Consider the following 12897-nt stretch of genomic DNA (forward strand, 5'->3'; position numbering starts at 1 on the left):
GGAGAAACTTGATATCTTGGTGTGTGAAGAAACAGACTGTGGTGGCAAGATCAAGCACTGAAGCTGGATATAGAAGCTTGGCTCAAGAGGCATCAGAAGTGACTTGGCTGACTTCATTGCTCAGTGAGTTGAGGATCAAGAAAAGACATGCTCCAGTGATCTGGGTAGATAATATGAGTGCCATTTCTTTGGCATCAAATCCAGTTCTTCATGCAAGAACTAAACATATAGAATTGGATATGCATTTCGTTCGTGACAAGGTGTTGAATAATGTACTAGAATTGAGACATGTGCCAACTGGAGATCAGATAGCTGATATCTTTACTAAACCACTGAGCCATCAATCCTTTGTGAAGCTGAGAGAACGTTTGGGACTTGTTTCTCTAGCCTCCCTCGGATTGAGAGGGCGTGTTAGAAGTGCCTGCAAAGATGATCAAGCAACGGCTTGCCATGTGAAGTTGGCTGATGAGAAGCATGCAAGCGATGGAGTGTCCTGTGCACGAGAGAAAGCAGCTGGAGGCTCCACACAAGCTGTCTCCTCGCAAGCAAGCAAGACACGAGCTGAACTCGTGATTGTACTAGAGAGCACAGCTCAGATTGGGGACCATTTGTGTACTTGGAGAGACGTGGTCATTAGAGTATTAAAGAAGAAAGTAGCTTAGTTGAGTTTGTTATGATTAAGAGTTGTAATCTTGTTTTTGTCTTGTACTAGATAGATTAGTGTAGCCTTCTAGATTGTTCTCATGCTACTAATATGTAAGAGCTCGTTGTAGCAACTAACTTAATCGAATGAAACAGCAATTCCAGTTACAAACTTTTGAGAAAACAATGCAGTGCTACTTCTTCTTCTCCAATGTTTGTGCATGTTTTCAAGAGCGACGCAATGGATGGTGAAGCTCCGCTATTATGCGATAACGCCAGGGGATGTGTTGACTTCAAGGCCGCAGCGTTCTCCGCTCCAAAACCGGATGCATGAAATCTGCTTCCTTCATCATAGGTAGCTTTTAATTGGTGCGTCGCTGCTGTTACATTTCATTTTTATTTACTATTGATATATATTTGTTTGAAGGCGTTGAAATGGCGGAGAGAATTGCTTACTATGGAATCTGTTCCAATCTGGTGAGCTATCTGACCGGTCCACTAGGCCAGTCCACGGCGGCGAACGTCAACGCGTGGGCGGGAACGACATCGCTCACGCCGTTGCTTGGCGCATTCGTCGCCGATTCCTTTCTAGGGAGATATTGGACGATCATCGTTGCCTCTATCCTCTACATCTTGGTAATCGAATCGATTTAGGTTTTGTGATTTTTGAGCTGCGATTGCTTGTTGAACATTGATTGTCATTGATTTGGATAGTGATTGAACTGGATCATGCTTAGAGGCTAGGTGCACTCTCTGTATTTGCTGCTCTCAATCAAATCTTTTCAGCTGGTTTTTTGAATTGGATTATGTTTTTATGATATACCATTTGCTTGTTTAACATTTAGTGAATGATAAAACTGTTGGAATTGGGGATTATTTTAGGGATTAGGTTCAATTTCTGTGTCAGCAGCTCTCACTCCGTCTAATTCCTCAGCTCCTACTCGGATTGATGTGATATTTTTCTTCTTCGCGTTGTATTTAGTCTCATTTGCAGTAGGCGGCCACAAGCCTTTCTTGCAGGCGTTCGGAGCTGACCAGTTTGATGACGAGAATGTTAGCATCGTTGGCTGATCAAGCATGGCAGAGGTGCATGCATATGTATGGTGGAGCTGCAGACCACTTGATCAAGATGCATGGTTTGTAACTAGCCGTTGGAGTTAGTTTCAACCAACTCAACAAGATCTTGTGAAGATCTCATTCACTTGATCTCTAGCTTAAATAGTTAGTTAGATGAACTCATTTGTGGATGTGTAATTCTGTTGTAAACATTCACTACTCTCAATAAGATTTATTCTTCGATTTTCTCCATAGCAGAAAGTTCATCTTCTTCTACAAACTTAAGTTTCTTCATCTTGTTTTCTTCATATACCTTATATCTTCAATTGGCGCTGTCCGGTGGGAAGATTCGAACGATCTCAAAGGATAGCAATGGCGGCACGTCTTGATGCTGAAAAATTCACGGGCAAGAATGACTACAGCTTATGGAAAATGAAAATGCGAGCCATTCTTGTGCAGCAGGGTTTGGCTGCTGCTCTGACCCCAGCCGACGCAGATGCGAAGGGAAAAACTCCTTCTCTCGACGAAAAAGCTCAAGCTAAGCTCGATGAAATTCTCCTCAAGACACATAGTGCAGTAGTCTTGTGCCTTGGAGACAAGGCTTTGAGAGAGGTGCAAGCAGAGACCACCGCCGCTGGAATTTTGAAGAAGCTTGATGAGGTATATCTGGCAAAATCTTTGGCTAACCGTCTCTATATGAAGAAAAGGTTGTATTCTTATAATTTCTTGGAAGACTTCTACAAATCTATAGATGACCTTGAGGCTGTTGATGTCAAGATTGCTGATGAGGACAAGGCCATTTTAGTGCTCAATGCTCTCTCCAATTCATATGATCAAATGAGGGATGCTATTTTGTACGGGAGAGATAAGAAAATTACCTTTGTTGAAGTCCATGCCGCGCTCATGGCCAAGGAATTATAGAAGGGATCAATGACAAGATCATATCCACAGCCAAAATCTCTACACATCAAGAAGTTTAGTAAGAACAAGTTCAAAAAGAAGAATGGAGAATCAAAGGCTGAGGGCTCTGGATTTAAAGAAACTCGTTCTTGCCATTGATGCAAGAAGCCAGGGCATTTAAAACGAGACTGCTATGCATGGAAGAAGAAGCAGGCTAGTGAATGGAATTCTCACTCAAATAATGTGAATGGTGAGGCTGATGAGGTGCCTGAAGTTATGAATGTGACAGATAAATGTGAAAAAGGGTTCTGGATAATGGACTCCGGTTGCTCATTTCATATGTGTCCCACAAGAGATTGGTTTCAGGAGGCACAAGGGACTGTGCTTCTTGGAAACAATCAGACATGCTGCATCAGAGGGATACGAAGCATCATGTTGAGAATTGATGATGGATCTATCAAGGTGCTATCAGATGTCAGATACATTCCTGAAGTCAAAAGAAACTTGATTTCTCTGGGGACTTTGGAGCAGAAAGGATATTCCTTCATATCACAACATGGTGAGATGCAGAAATGTAAGGGTTCTCAGGTCAAGATGGTTGCTAGAAGGAATGGTAGCCTATACTATCTTCAGGTTGCAGTCATTGAAGGAGAGTCACACTCAGTCACCACACCAGATTTGAGAATCTGGCATCAGAGATTAGGACATCTAGCAGAGAGAAGTTTGAAAGCATTGGTCAAAATGGGTATGATAGAGGCCAGGGCAGAGGAAAGAATGGAGGTTTGTGAGGATTGCTTGCTGGGAAAGTCCAAGAAACAAAGCTTTCCGACAGGTAAACACACCTCCACATCTCCTCTAGACTATATACATTCAGGCCTTTGGGGCCCTGCACTAGTCAAGAGTTTAGGTGGAGGGATGTATTACATGTCAATCATTGATGATTGGTCAAGGAAGGTCTGGGTGTACATATTGAAAGAAAAATATGATGCATTCAAAACATTTAAAGATTGGTGTATAGAGGTTAGTAATGAGAAAGGCTCTACACCAAAGGTCTTGAGAACAGAGAATGGACTAGAGTATTTGTCCAGAGAGTTTAATCTTTTTTGTCAAGAGAAAGGGATCAAGAGACACAAGACTGTCCCAGCAAACCCTCAACAAAATGGGGTTGCTGAGAGAATGAATCGAACATTGCTTGAGAGAGTAAGATGTATGCTTTGTTCCTCTGGTGCAGGCAAGCATTTTTGGGCAGAAGCAGTCTCCACTGCTGCCTATTTGATCAATAAATGCCCAGCATCTGGAATAGGTGGTGCAGTTCCAGATGAAAGATGGTATGGTGAGAAGTCAGATTATAGCAGACTCAAGCCTTTTGGCTGTACAGCGTTTACACATCAGAAGCAAGGAAAATTGAGTGCTAGAGCTCTCAAATGCATCATGCTTGGATACCAAAAGGGTGTGAAAGGATATAGGCTCTGGTGTCTTGAGCCTGGTAATCAAAAGATATTGGTGAGTAGTGATGGTCTTCATTGAGCACAAGATGCCTTTTCTGAACAAGAAAAATCAGTTTGGATCTATTTCTGAGGCTATGGAAGATGATGTTCACTTTGAGGTGGAGAGTGTTCACCTTGCTGGGAATGACTATGTTGATCTCCCTAATGCACAGAATGATGGTGATCAAAGTGAGATCACTGGTCCTATAAATGAAAGCTATGAACATATTGCTAAAGAAAGCTCAGATTCACAAGAAGATCTCAGAAATTATCAGTTGGCCAGGGACAGAACTAGAAGAACAAATGTCAGGCTCCCAGCTAGATTTAGAGACACTAAGATGCTTTTCTATGCTCTTCACATTGCTGAGCAGCAGGAATATTCAGAGCCTAGCTCCTATGCAGAGGCCATTACCGGTCTAGAATCAAAGCAGTGGATCCAAGCCATGAGAGATGAGATAGACTCTCTACTCAAGAATAAAACATGGATTCTTGTGGACAAGGAAAAAATGAGAAAGGTGATTGGATGCAAATGGGTGATTGGATGCAAATGGGTGTTCAAAAAGAAGATTGAATCAGCTCAGGCAGACAACATCAGATTCAAGGCAAGGCTGGTGGCCAAGGTCTTCAATCATCAAGAGGGAGTTGACTTCAATGAAGTATTCTCACCAGTTGTCAAGCATAACTCTATCAGAGTTCTGTTGGCTGTAGCTGCACATAAAGATTTTGAATTGGAGCAGCTTGATGTCAAGACAGTCTTCTTGAATGGAGATTTGAATGAAACAATCTACATGGCATAACCCCAGGATTTTGAGGTCCCTGGATCAGAAGGAAAAGTTTTCATGCTCAAAAGGAGCTTGTATGGTCTCAAACAAAGCAGTAGACAATGGTACTTGAAGTTTGGAGAGAATCTGTCACAGCTAGGATTCTGTAGATCATTATATGACATCTGCATTTTTGTGAAGAAGCAGAAGAATAAGGAGCCCATATATCTTCTATTGTATGTGGATGATATGTTAATATCAGGCAAGGATGTTAGTGTGATCAGAAAGATCAAGGGCCAGCTCAGTTCCATTTTTGAAATGAAAGATCTTTGAGCTGCCAAAAGAATACTAGGCATGGATATAATAAGACATAGAAGTAATGGGAAGCTATGGCTATTCCAAACTGACTACATCAACAAGTTTTTGAAGAAATTCAAGGCTGACAACATGAAGAGTACAACCATTCCCCTGGCAGCTGATTCCTTATTCCAACATAATTGGAAGTATGATGTACATGATGATTTGCACACGACCAGATATTGCTCATGTAATAAGCTCTACAAGCAGATACATGGTTGGTTATGGAAGACAACACTGGAGTGGGTGTTTGAAGTGGATAATGAGATTCTGAATGGAGCTCAAAATCTTGGAATCCTATTCACTTCAGAAGGTGGAGCAAAGGGAGACCCTCTAGTTGGGTATTGTGACTCAGATTATGCAGCCAACATTGATACCAGAAGATCTCAGACAGGATATGTCTTCACTTTGTTTGGTTCGGCAATTTGCTGGAAATCAAGCTTGCAGAGTGTAGTGACTTTGTCTACAACGGAGGCCGAGTATATGGCTCTCACTTCAACCGTAAAGGAAAGTAAGTGGTTGCTTGGTTTGGTCTCTGAGTTTGGCATAGATCAGAAATCAGTGGCTGTTCATTTTGACAACAATGGGGCGATTTGCTTGGCTAGGCATCAAATGTTTCATGAGCGTAGCAAGCACATCGACGTTCGACTCCATTTCATTAGAGATAAAGTTGAAAGAGGCAGGGTTAGGGTGATAAAGATTGATACAGCCCACAACCCTGCAGATATGCTCACGAAGCCATTGAGCAAAGAGAAGTTTGAATATTGCTGTAGGCTTGTAGGCTTGCATAATATGAAGTTTTGAGAACATGGAGCCATGAGCAGCCAAGCTGGACATTGTTAGCATCGTTGGCTGATCAAGGCAGATGCATGGCAGAGGTGCATGCATATGTATGGTGGAGCTGCGGACCACTTGATCAAGATGCATGGTTTGTAACTAGCCGTTGGAGTTAGTTTCAACCAACTTAACTAGATCTTGTGAAGATCTCATTCACTTGATCTCTAGCATAAATAGTTAGTTAGATGAACTCATTTGTGGATATGTAATTCAGTTGTAAACATTCACTACTCTCAATAAGATTTCTTCTTCGATTTTCTCCATAGCAGAAAGTTCATCTTCTTCTACAAACTTAAGTTTCTTAATCTTGTTTTCTTCATATACCTTATATCTTCAGAGAATGTGAAAGAGGCCCAATCAAAGAGCTCATTCTTCAATTGGTGGAATTTTTGCTTGTGTTTTAGCGTTGTACTGGGCTTGTTAGTCTTGACCTACATTCAAGACAATCTGAGTTGGGTACTCGCTTTGGAATCCCCTGCATTGTGATGTGTTTTGCGCTATCTGTGTTCTTGTTTGGGATTGTCACATACAGATTCCGTGTGAGGAGTGATGAGAGGAATCCATTTGTGCAAATCACCCGTGTTTTTGTCAGAGCTGTGAAAAATCGGCATGCTGCTGCAGCCTTGGAAGGTGTGGCTATTGAGGAGGAAAGAGCTCACTTTAGGTAAACTAATGCTCCAAGATATGCACAGTTTTAACATGTTTGTATGAAAGTGAGTATTTTTCATATACACAAGTTATGACTTATGAGTTTAAGCTTTTAAATTAGATCTACCACCTTCATTTGAAATATAGGAAGATGAAGCCGTTGTTGTTTGTTACGATGTGCTAGGGTTTCTTGATCAAGCATCACTAGAGTTTAATAGCGAGGAAGTTTGCAGCATGAGTGATATCGAAGATGCAAAGGCAATTCTAAAGCTTCTCCCGATATGTTTGGCGCGTTTGCCTTTCACCATTGTGTATCAACAATCCACAACTTTCTTCACCAAGCAAGGAGCCACAATGGACCGTCACATAGCCAGAGCCATAACCCACAAACCAACCGGCATATCACTCCTCCAAAGAATAGGAACCGACCTAGTTCTTGGCATAGTTTTTATGGTCGTTGCAGGCTTTACTGAAAGGAAATGCTTGGAGACTGCCCTTGAACACGGGTTGTTAGACTTGCCTAAGGAGACTGTCCCAATGAGCATATGGTGGATAACACCAATTTGTGTGATAACCCTATAACTAAATATTCACCACACATTTTAAAAATATGTGGTCTGTATTTAATCTAACAAAACTATCATTTTATCAAAGAAAACTATCATATTTCGGATATATTAAGGGAAAAATTGTCATTTCATTATAAAATTAGGCGGGTAAGAAGAAAACATGAATTAAACACTGCATTCAATTTCTCTCACACTCAAACCCTCCGAATCGCATTTCAAACCCTTGCTTCTTCAGTTTCGAAGGAAAAATCATCCAAATTCTGGAATATGTCGAAGGAAAACGCTCAAGCATCATCGAAGGAAGGCTGGATGAAGTTTATTACTTATTTCACTTTTGTTTTTGCTCGATTTTATCATTTTGCCAGAGATTCTCATTTTTTTAGATTCTATAGGTTTTTAGTAAAGATTTAGAGTTACATATGACAACATGATGAATTTACTTTGAATTTACTTCATACTTGGTTTTGTATCATCAATTTATACCTTATTCCATGATGAATTATTGTTTTAAATTATAAAATGATAGTTTCAGGGGATAAAATGATAGTTTCAAATGATAAAATGATACCAGGGATAGAAATCAACTGCTTCTACTAATGTATTGAATTTCATACCAATCATTGGCTTCAAAGCATCATCACAAACAAGAATGTACATACCTACAAATCAGTAAAACTATCATTTTATCAACTCAAAGTATCATTCTATCCGGCAAAACTATCATTTTATCAACTCAGAGTATCATTCTATCCGGCAAAACTATCATTTTATCAACTCAGAGTATCATTCTATCCGGCAAAACTATCATTTTATGCAGTAAACCTAACATTTATATGCCAAAAGTATCATGTTAACACATAATCGGCAATGCATAATATAATTACATAATATCATGAACTGATTTGTTGCCCAGTTTACGAATGCCAAAACCAACTAAACGAGCATAATGTTCATAGAAATCAACTGCTTCTACTAATGTATTGAATATCATACCAATCATTGGCTTCAAAGCATCATCACAAACAGGAATGTACATACCTACAAATCAGTAAAACTATCATTTTATCAACTTAGAGTATCATTCTATCCAGCAAAACTATCATTTTATCAACTCAGCGTATCATTCTATCCGGCAAAAGTATCATTTTATCAACTCAGAGTATCATTCTATCCGGCAAAACTATCATTTTATTAACTCAGAGTATCATTTTATCTGCTGCAACTATCATTTTGTCATTTTATAGGTCAGAAGTATCATTTTATCTGCTGCGAGTATCATTTTATCTTTTTATCAGGTTATTGGCATATTATATGCTGTGAGTATCATTTTATCAGCTTATATATCACTTTTTCAAGTTAAAGTATCATTTTATCAGTTTATATGTCATTTTGTCAGGTTTAAGTATCATTTTATCAGCTTATATGTCATTTCTTCAGCTTATATATCATTTTATAAGGTTACTGTCATTTTATCCGCGTAGAGTCTGCTTCTACTAATGTATTGAATTCCATACCAATCATTGGCTTCAAAGCATCATCACAAACAGGAATGTACATACCTACAAATCAGTAAAAATATCATTTTATCAACTCAAAGTATCATTTTATCCGGCAAAACTATCATTTTATGCAGTAAACCTAACATTTATAAGCCAAAAGTAGAATCTTAACACATAATCGGCAATACATAATATAATTAAATAAGAATTTCAGTACTTCAGAAACATAAACCAAGTTATGCTCTCTCTGCTTTTTTGAACTCATTGAAATTTAGAAAATGATAGTTTCAGAAGGTAAAATGATAGTTGCACTTGATAAAATGATGGTTTCAGATTATGAAATGATACTTTGGGTAGATAAAAAGATATTTGTGCAGATAAATGATGGTTTTAAATTATAAAATGATAGTTTTGAAGGGGTTGGCAACGGAAGCGTGCATGAATTTACCGATCACATAAATTTGATTTATTTAGCAGATTATTTAGACAAATTCTATTCGCGTAATTATCACATGTATCATGCTCATAACTTGAATTAAAATATACATTAGCATATAAAATCCCTAAAACATGCTTACTACGGAATTAGCCAATTTACCTTGTTGATTCAATCAAGAATCGATGATGGCTTGCGTCTTCTCCACGTGAAGATCTTCAGTACTCAATCTCGGACCTTCTGACTGGTGTCCCGGACTATACACTGATATTTGTGTGGGCAAATCTCACCAACGTACTAGGACTTGAATAACAAAGACAGAACTCAGCTCACGGAGGAGGCAAAATTTCGAACTCTCTCTTTCTCTGAGGGGGACGAAAATTCTCAACCAGAATTATTGTGTTTTCTGTCTCCTTTATTCTCCTATTTATATTAAGTCACATATTGGGCCCAGTCAGGGATCTAAGGAAGAATTTGGAACAGGCCTCATCCAATTAGCTTTTTACTAATTAAATTGAACCCACAATTTAATATAAGCTTATATTGGAATATTACAAGCAACCACTACAGAAGTAATATTGCACTGCCTTCCAAATCCGAAATTACAAGTATTCGGGGTTTTCTTTAATTGCATTTAATTTATTTCCTGCGCTTAAGATAGAAACATCTATTAATTAATTATTGTCTGCTATGGACTTAATTAATTAACATATTTTAATCTCCAAGAGTGGACTTAGCAAGAAACTCTTATTTATTATTCATAGATTAATTAAACTCCAACTAGCTAGGTTCCGAATAATAAAACCTTGTTTCGAGCTCCTCTTGTGGATGTTATCAAACGAGACTCTCCTCGCGCACGATTCAACGCAATAGCAATCCTAGCACCGCTAGATAATGATCGCCACTACCCAATATACCTGGATCGTTGGGTGACGAAAAACCTGCACCTTTGGTAAGTCAAAGTAGTAGATACTCAATATCGTATGCTCAATGCTAACGTACATTGATTAAGAAATTAATTATCAAGACCTCGTCTTTCAGTAGATAGCATAAAGACTCGTCTTGCTGTTAGATCCATTCAGTGCTATACCACACCAACGTCATCTTATTTCAATAAGGCTTAGAAATAATCGGACTGACATTACAACCTTTCGCGATAGGTAGTCTAGGCCTATCTAGGTTGTGAAATTCTTATTTTTCTTTGTTTAGAACTGACCGTGTTACCTTAAATTGGACGACGCCCACAATCGGTCTACTAAAACAAAGACTTAGACTTTGTTACGTTTGCTTATACATTTAAATATGCAATAAACAACCATTAAATGTAAAACATAACAACATTATGACAAAAAATAATCTGTTGCATTTATTGGAAAATAACAATTAAAGTTTTACAGTATCCAATCACTCGAAAGGTGATTTCTAGTATACAAAACCCTAACAAGTTTCAGGGGATAAAATGATACTCTGACTTTATATAATGACATAAACCGTCATTTCGGTTATCATATTTCGGATATATTAAGGCAATATTGTCATTTCGTTATAAAATTGGGCGCGTAAGAAGAAAACATCAATTAAACGCTGCTTTCAATTTCTCTCACACTCAAACCCTCCGAAACGCATTTCAAACCCTTGCTTCTTCAGTTTCGAAGGAAAAATCATCCAAATTCTGGAATATGTCGAAGGAAAACGCTCAAGCATCATCGAAGAAAGGTTGGATGAAGTTTATTACTTATTTCACTTTTGTTTTTGCTCGATTTTATCATTTTGCCAGAGATTTTCGTAAAACGCTTTGGTTTAGAAGCAATTTTTTTGAGTGTTGATTTTGTGAGTAGCGTTTTGTTCTACTTAAGTGACAAGTTATGCTCTCTCTGTTTTTTAAACTCATTGAAATTTAGAAAATGATAGTTTCAGAAGGTAAAATGATAGTTGTACTTGATAAAATGATGGTTTAAGATTATGAAATGATACTTTGGGTAGATAAAAAGATATTTGTGCAGATAAATGATGGTTTTAAATTATAAAATGATAGTTTCAGGGGATAAAATGATACTTTGACGTTATATAATGACATAAACCGTTTAACACAATGAAATCTTTTATTTATTAGGAAAGAACATTCGTGATGATGATGATGATGATGATGATGATTGACTATTAGCAGATGAAATAGAAAATATAAGAAATAAGAAGAAAAGAAAGAATGATGATGCAACTAATGGTAAGGAAGCTTCAAAGAAGGGGATGGAAATAGTTGTTCAAGATGATACAGTCATTAAGATAACGACTTTGGCGGGAAGAAGGAATATTGACTTCTTCGTTGACATGCTTGAATCTCTAAACAGGAATCAAAGAAGAGCTGTTCGAGAGATTGAGTTTGGCGCACTCCTAAACTTCAATATAAGAAGTTTCCCAAGAGCATTGGCATATTATTTGATTTACAACTTTATCCCTAAAAGTTCATCAATTACATTGAACAACGGGGAATCACTGTTTTTAGATGATGAAGATGTTCACATAACTCTTGGGTTCCCGATTGGATCTTTACCTATGAAGAGGATCAAATTTCAGAAAAATATCAACATCAAAACTCAAATTGCTAGATTCTGTAAATGTGGAGAGAAAAAAATGGTGTCAAAGTATGTTGTAGAGCAGATGGAGAGAGACGAAGAAGGTGGTGAGTGGTTCAAATGGAATTTTATGGTTCTCGTGGAGTATGCCTTGATTAACACTCCTGCTGATGGAAATGTGAGCCCACAAATTTTAGATTACATAGCTGATGTTGAGAAGATCAAACAATACAATTGGTGTAGCTATGTCATATCTAAATTGCATGAAACACAAAAGAGATGAAAAACAACACAACAAAGATATTTACCGGACCAGTTATCTTTGTAGTGGTAAGAATATATTTGTTTTTCATTGTCTATGAATCTATTTACAGAATAACTAATATTTAGTTTTTGTTAATGTAGGCTTGTTACGTGGACAGAATTATCTATGAAAAAAAATGGTGCCAAGATGTTATCCAACAGTTAAAGGATGGACTGCCGAACTGTTGAAAGAAAGACAAAGAGCATAAATGAATGATTCAGATTTTGGTCTGGGTCATAAGTATGACCGATATAAAAAGCAACCTCATGAAGAGAATGATGAAGATGATGAATTTGAAGATGAAGATGATGAACCTGAAGATGTAGAAGCTTTGAAGATGAATGATCATGATGAAGAGGGGACAACCAGTGGAAGTCAAGAAAAGACTTTCATAGATAAATGGAAGGAAGCTGCCAGGGATTGTAAAGCCTCAATGTTGAAGATGGTTGATGTCCTTGAAGCAGCGCCGGATGAACTCAGGAACTTTAATAGGTTTAAGATAATCTGTGATACAACAAGAAATGCAATGGGATTGAGAGAGGAAGGTGTGCAGCATGCTATAGAAAGTCAGAAAACAATGACACATGCTATGAGCAATGATGAAATTGACGATCCTGAATGGATCGATATCATGATTGAGCTAACTAAAGCTGTTGAGAGGACATGTATACTGAAAAATAGGAATGAGTTCCCTACCTTCACTCTGATACCGGAATATGACTACACTCCTGATGAGAATCAAAATTTTAATCAGAAAAGGATATGGAGAAGGAAAAAGATGATGAGGTGGAAAACGAGCAAGAGAAACAGAATGAAAGCGAAACGGAA

At 38.0% G+C, this 12897-nt stretch overlaps 1 pseudogene; it reads left to right on the forward strand.

Annotated features, from left to right (window-relative positions):
- Positions 1 to 802: 802 nt before the first annotated feature.
- LOC121781410 lies at positions 803 to 12048 on the forward strand (annotated as a pseudogene).
- The last annotated feature ends 849 nt before the right edge of the window (positions 12049 to 12897 follow it).

Source organism: Salvia splendens, chromosome 20, assembly GCF_004379255.2.
Source record: "Salvia splendens isolate huo1 chromosome 20, SspV2, whole genome shotgun sequence".
Taxonomy (NCBI): domain Eukaryota; kingdom Viridiplantae; phylum Streptophyta; class Magnoliopsida; order Lamiales; family Lamiaceae; genus Salvia; species Salvia splendens.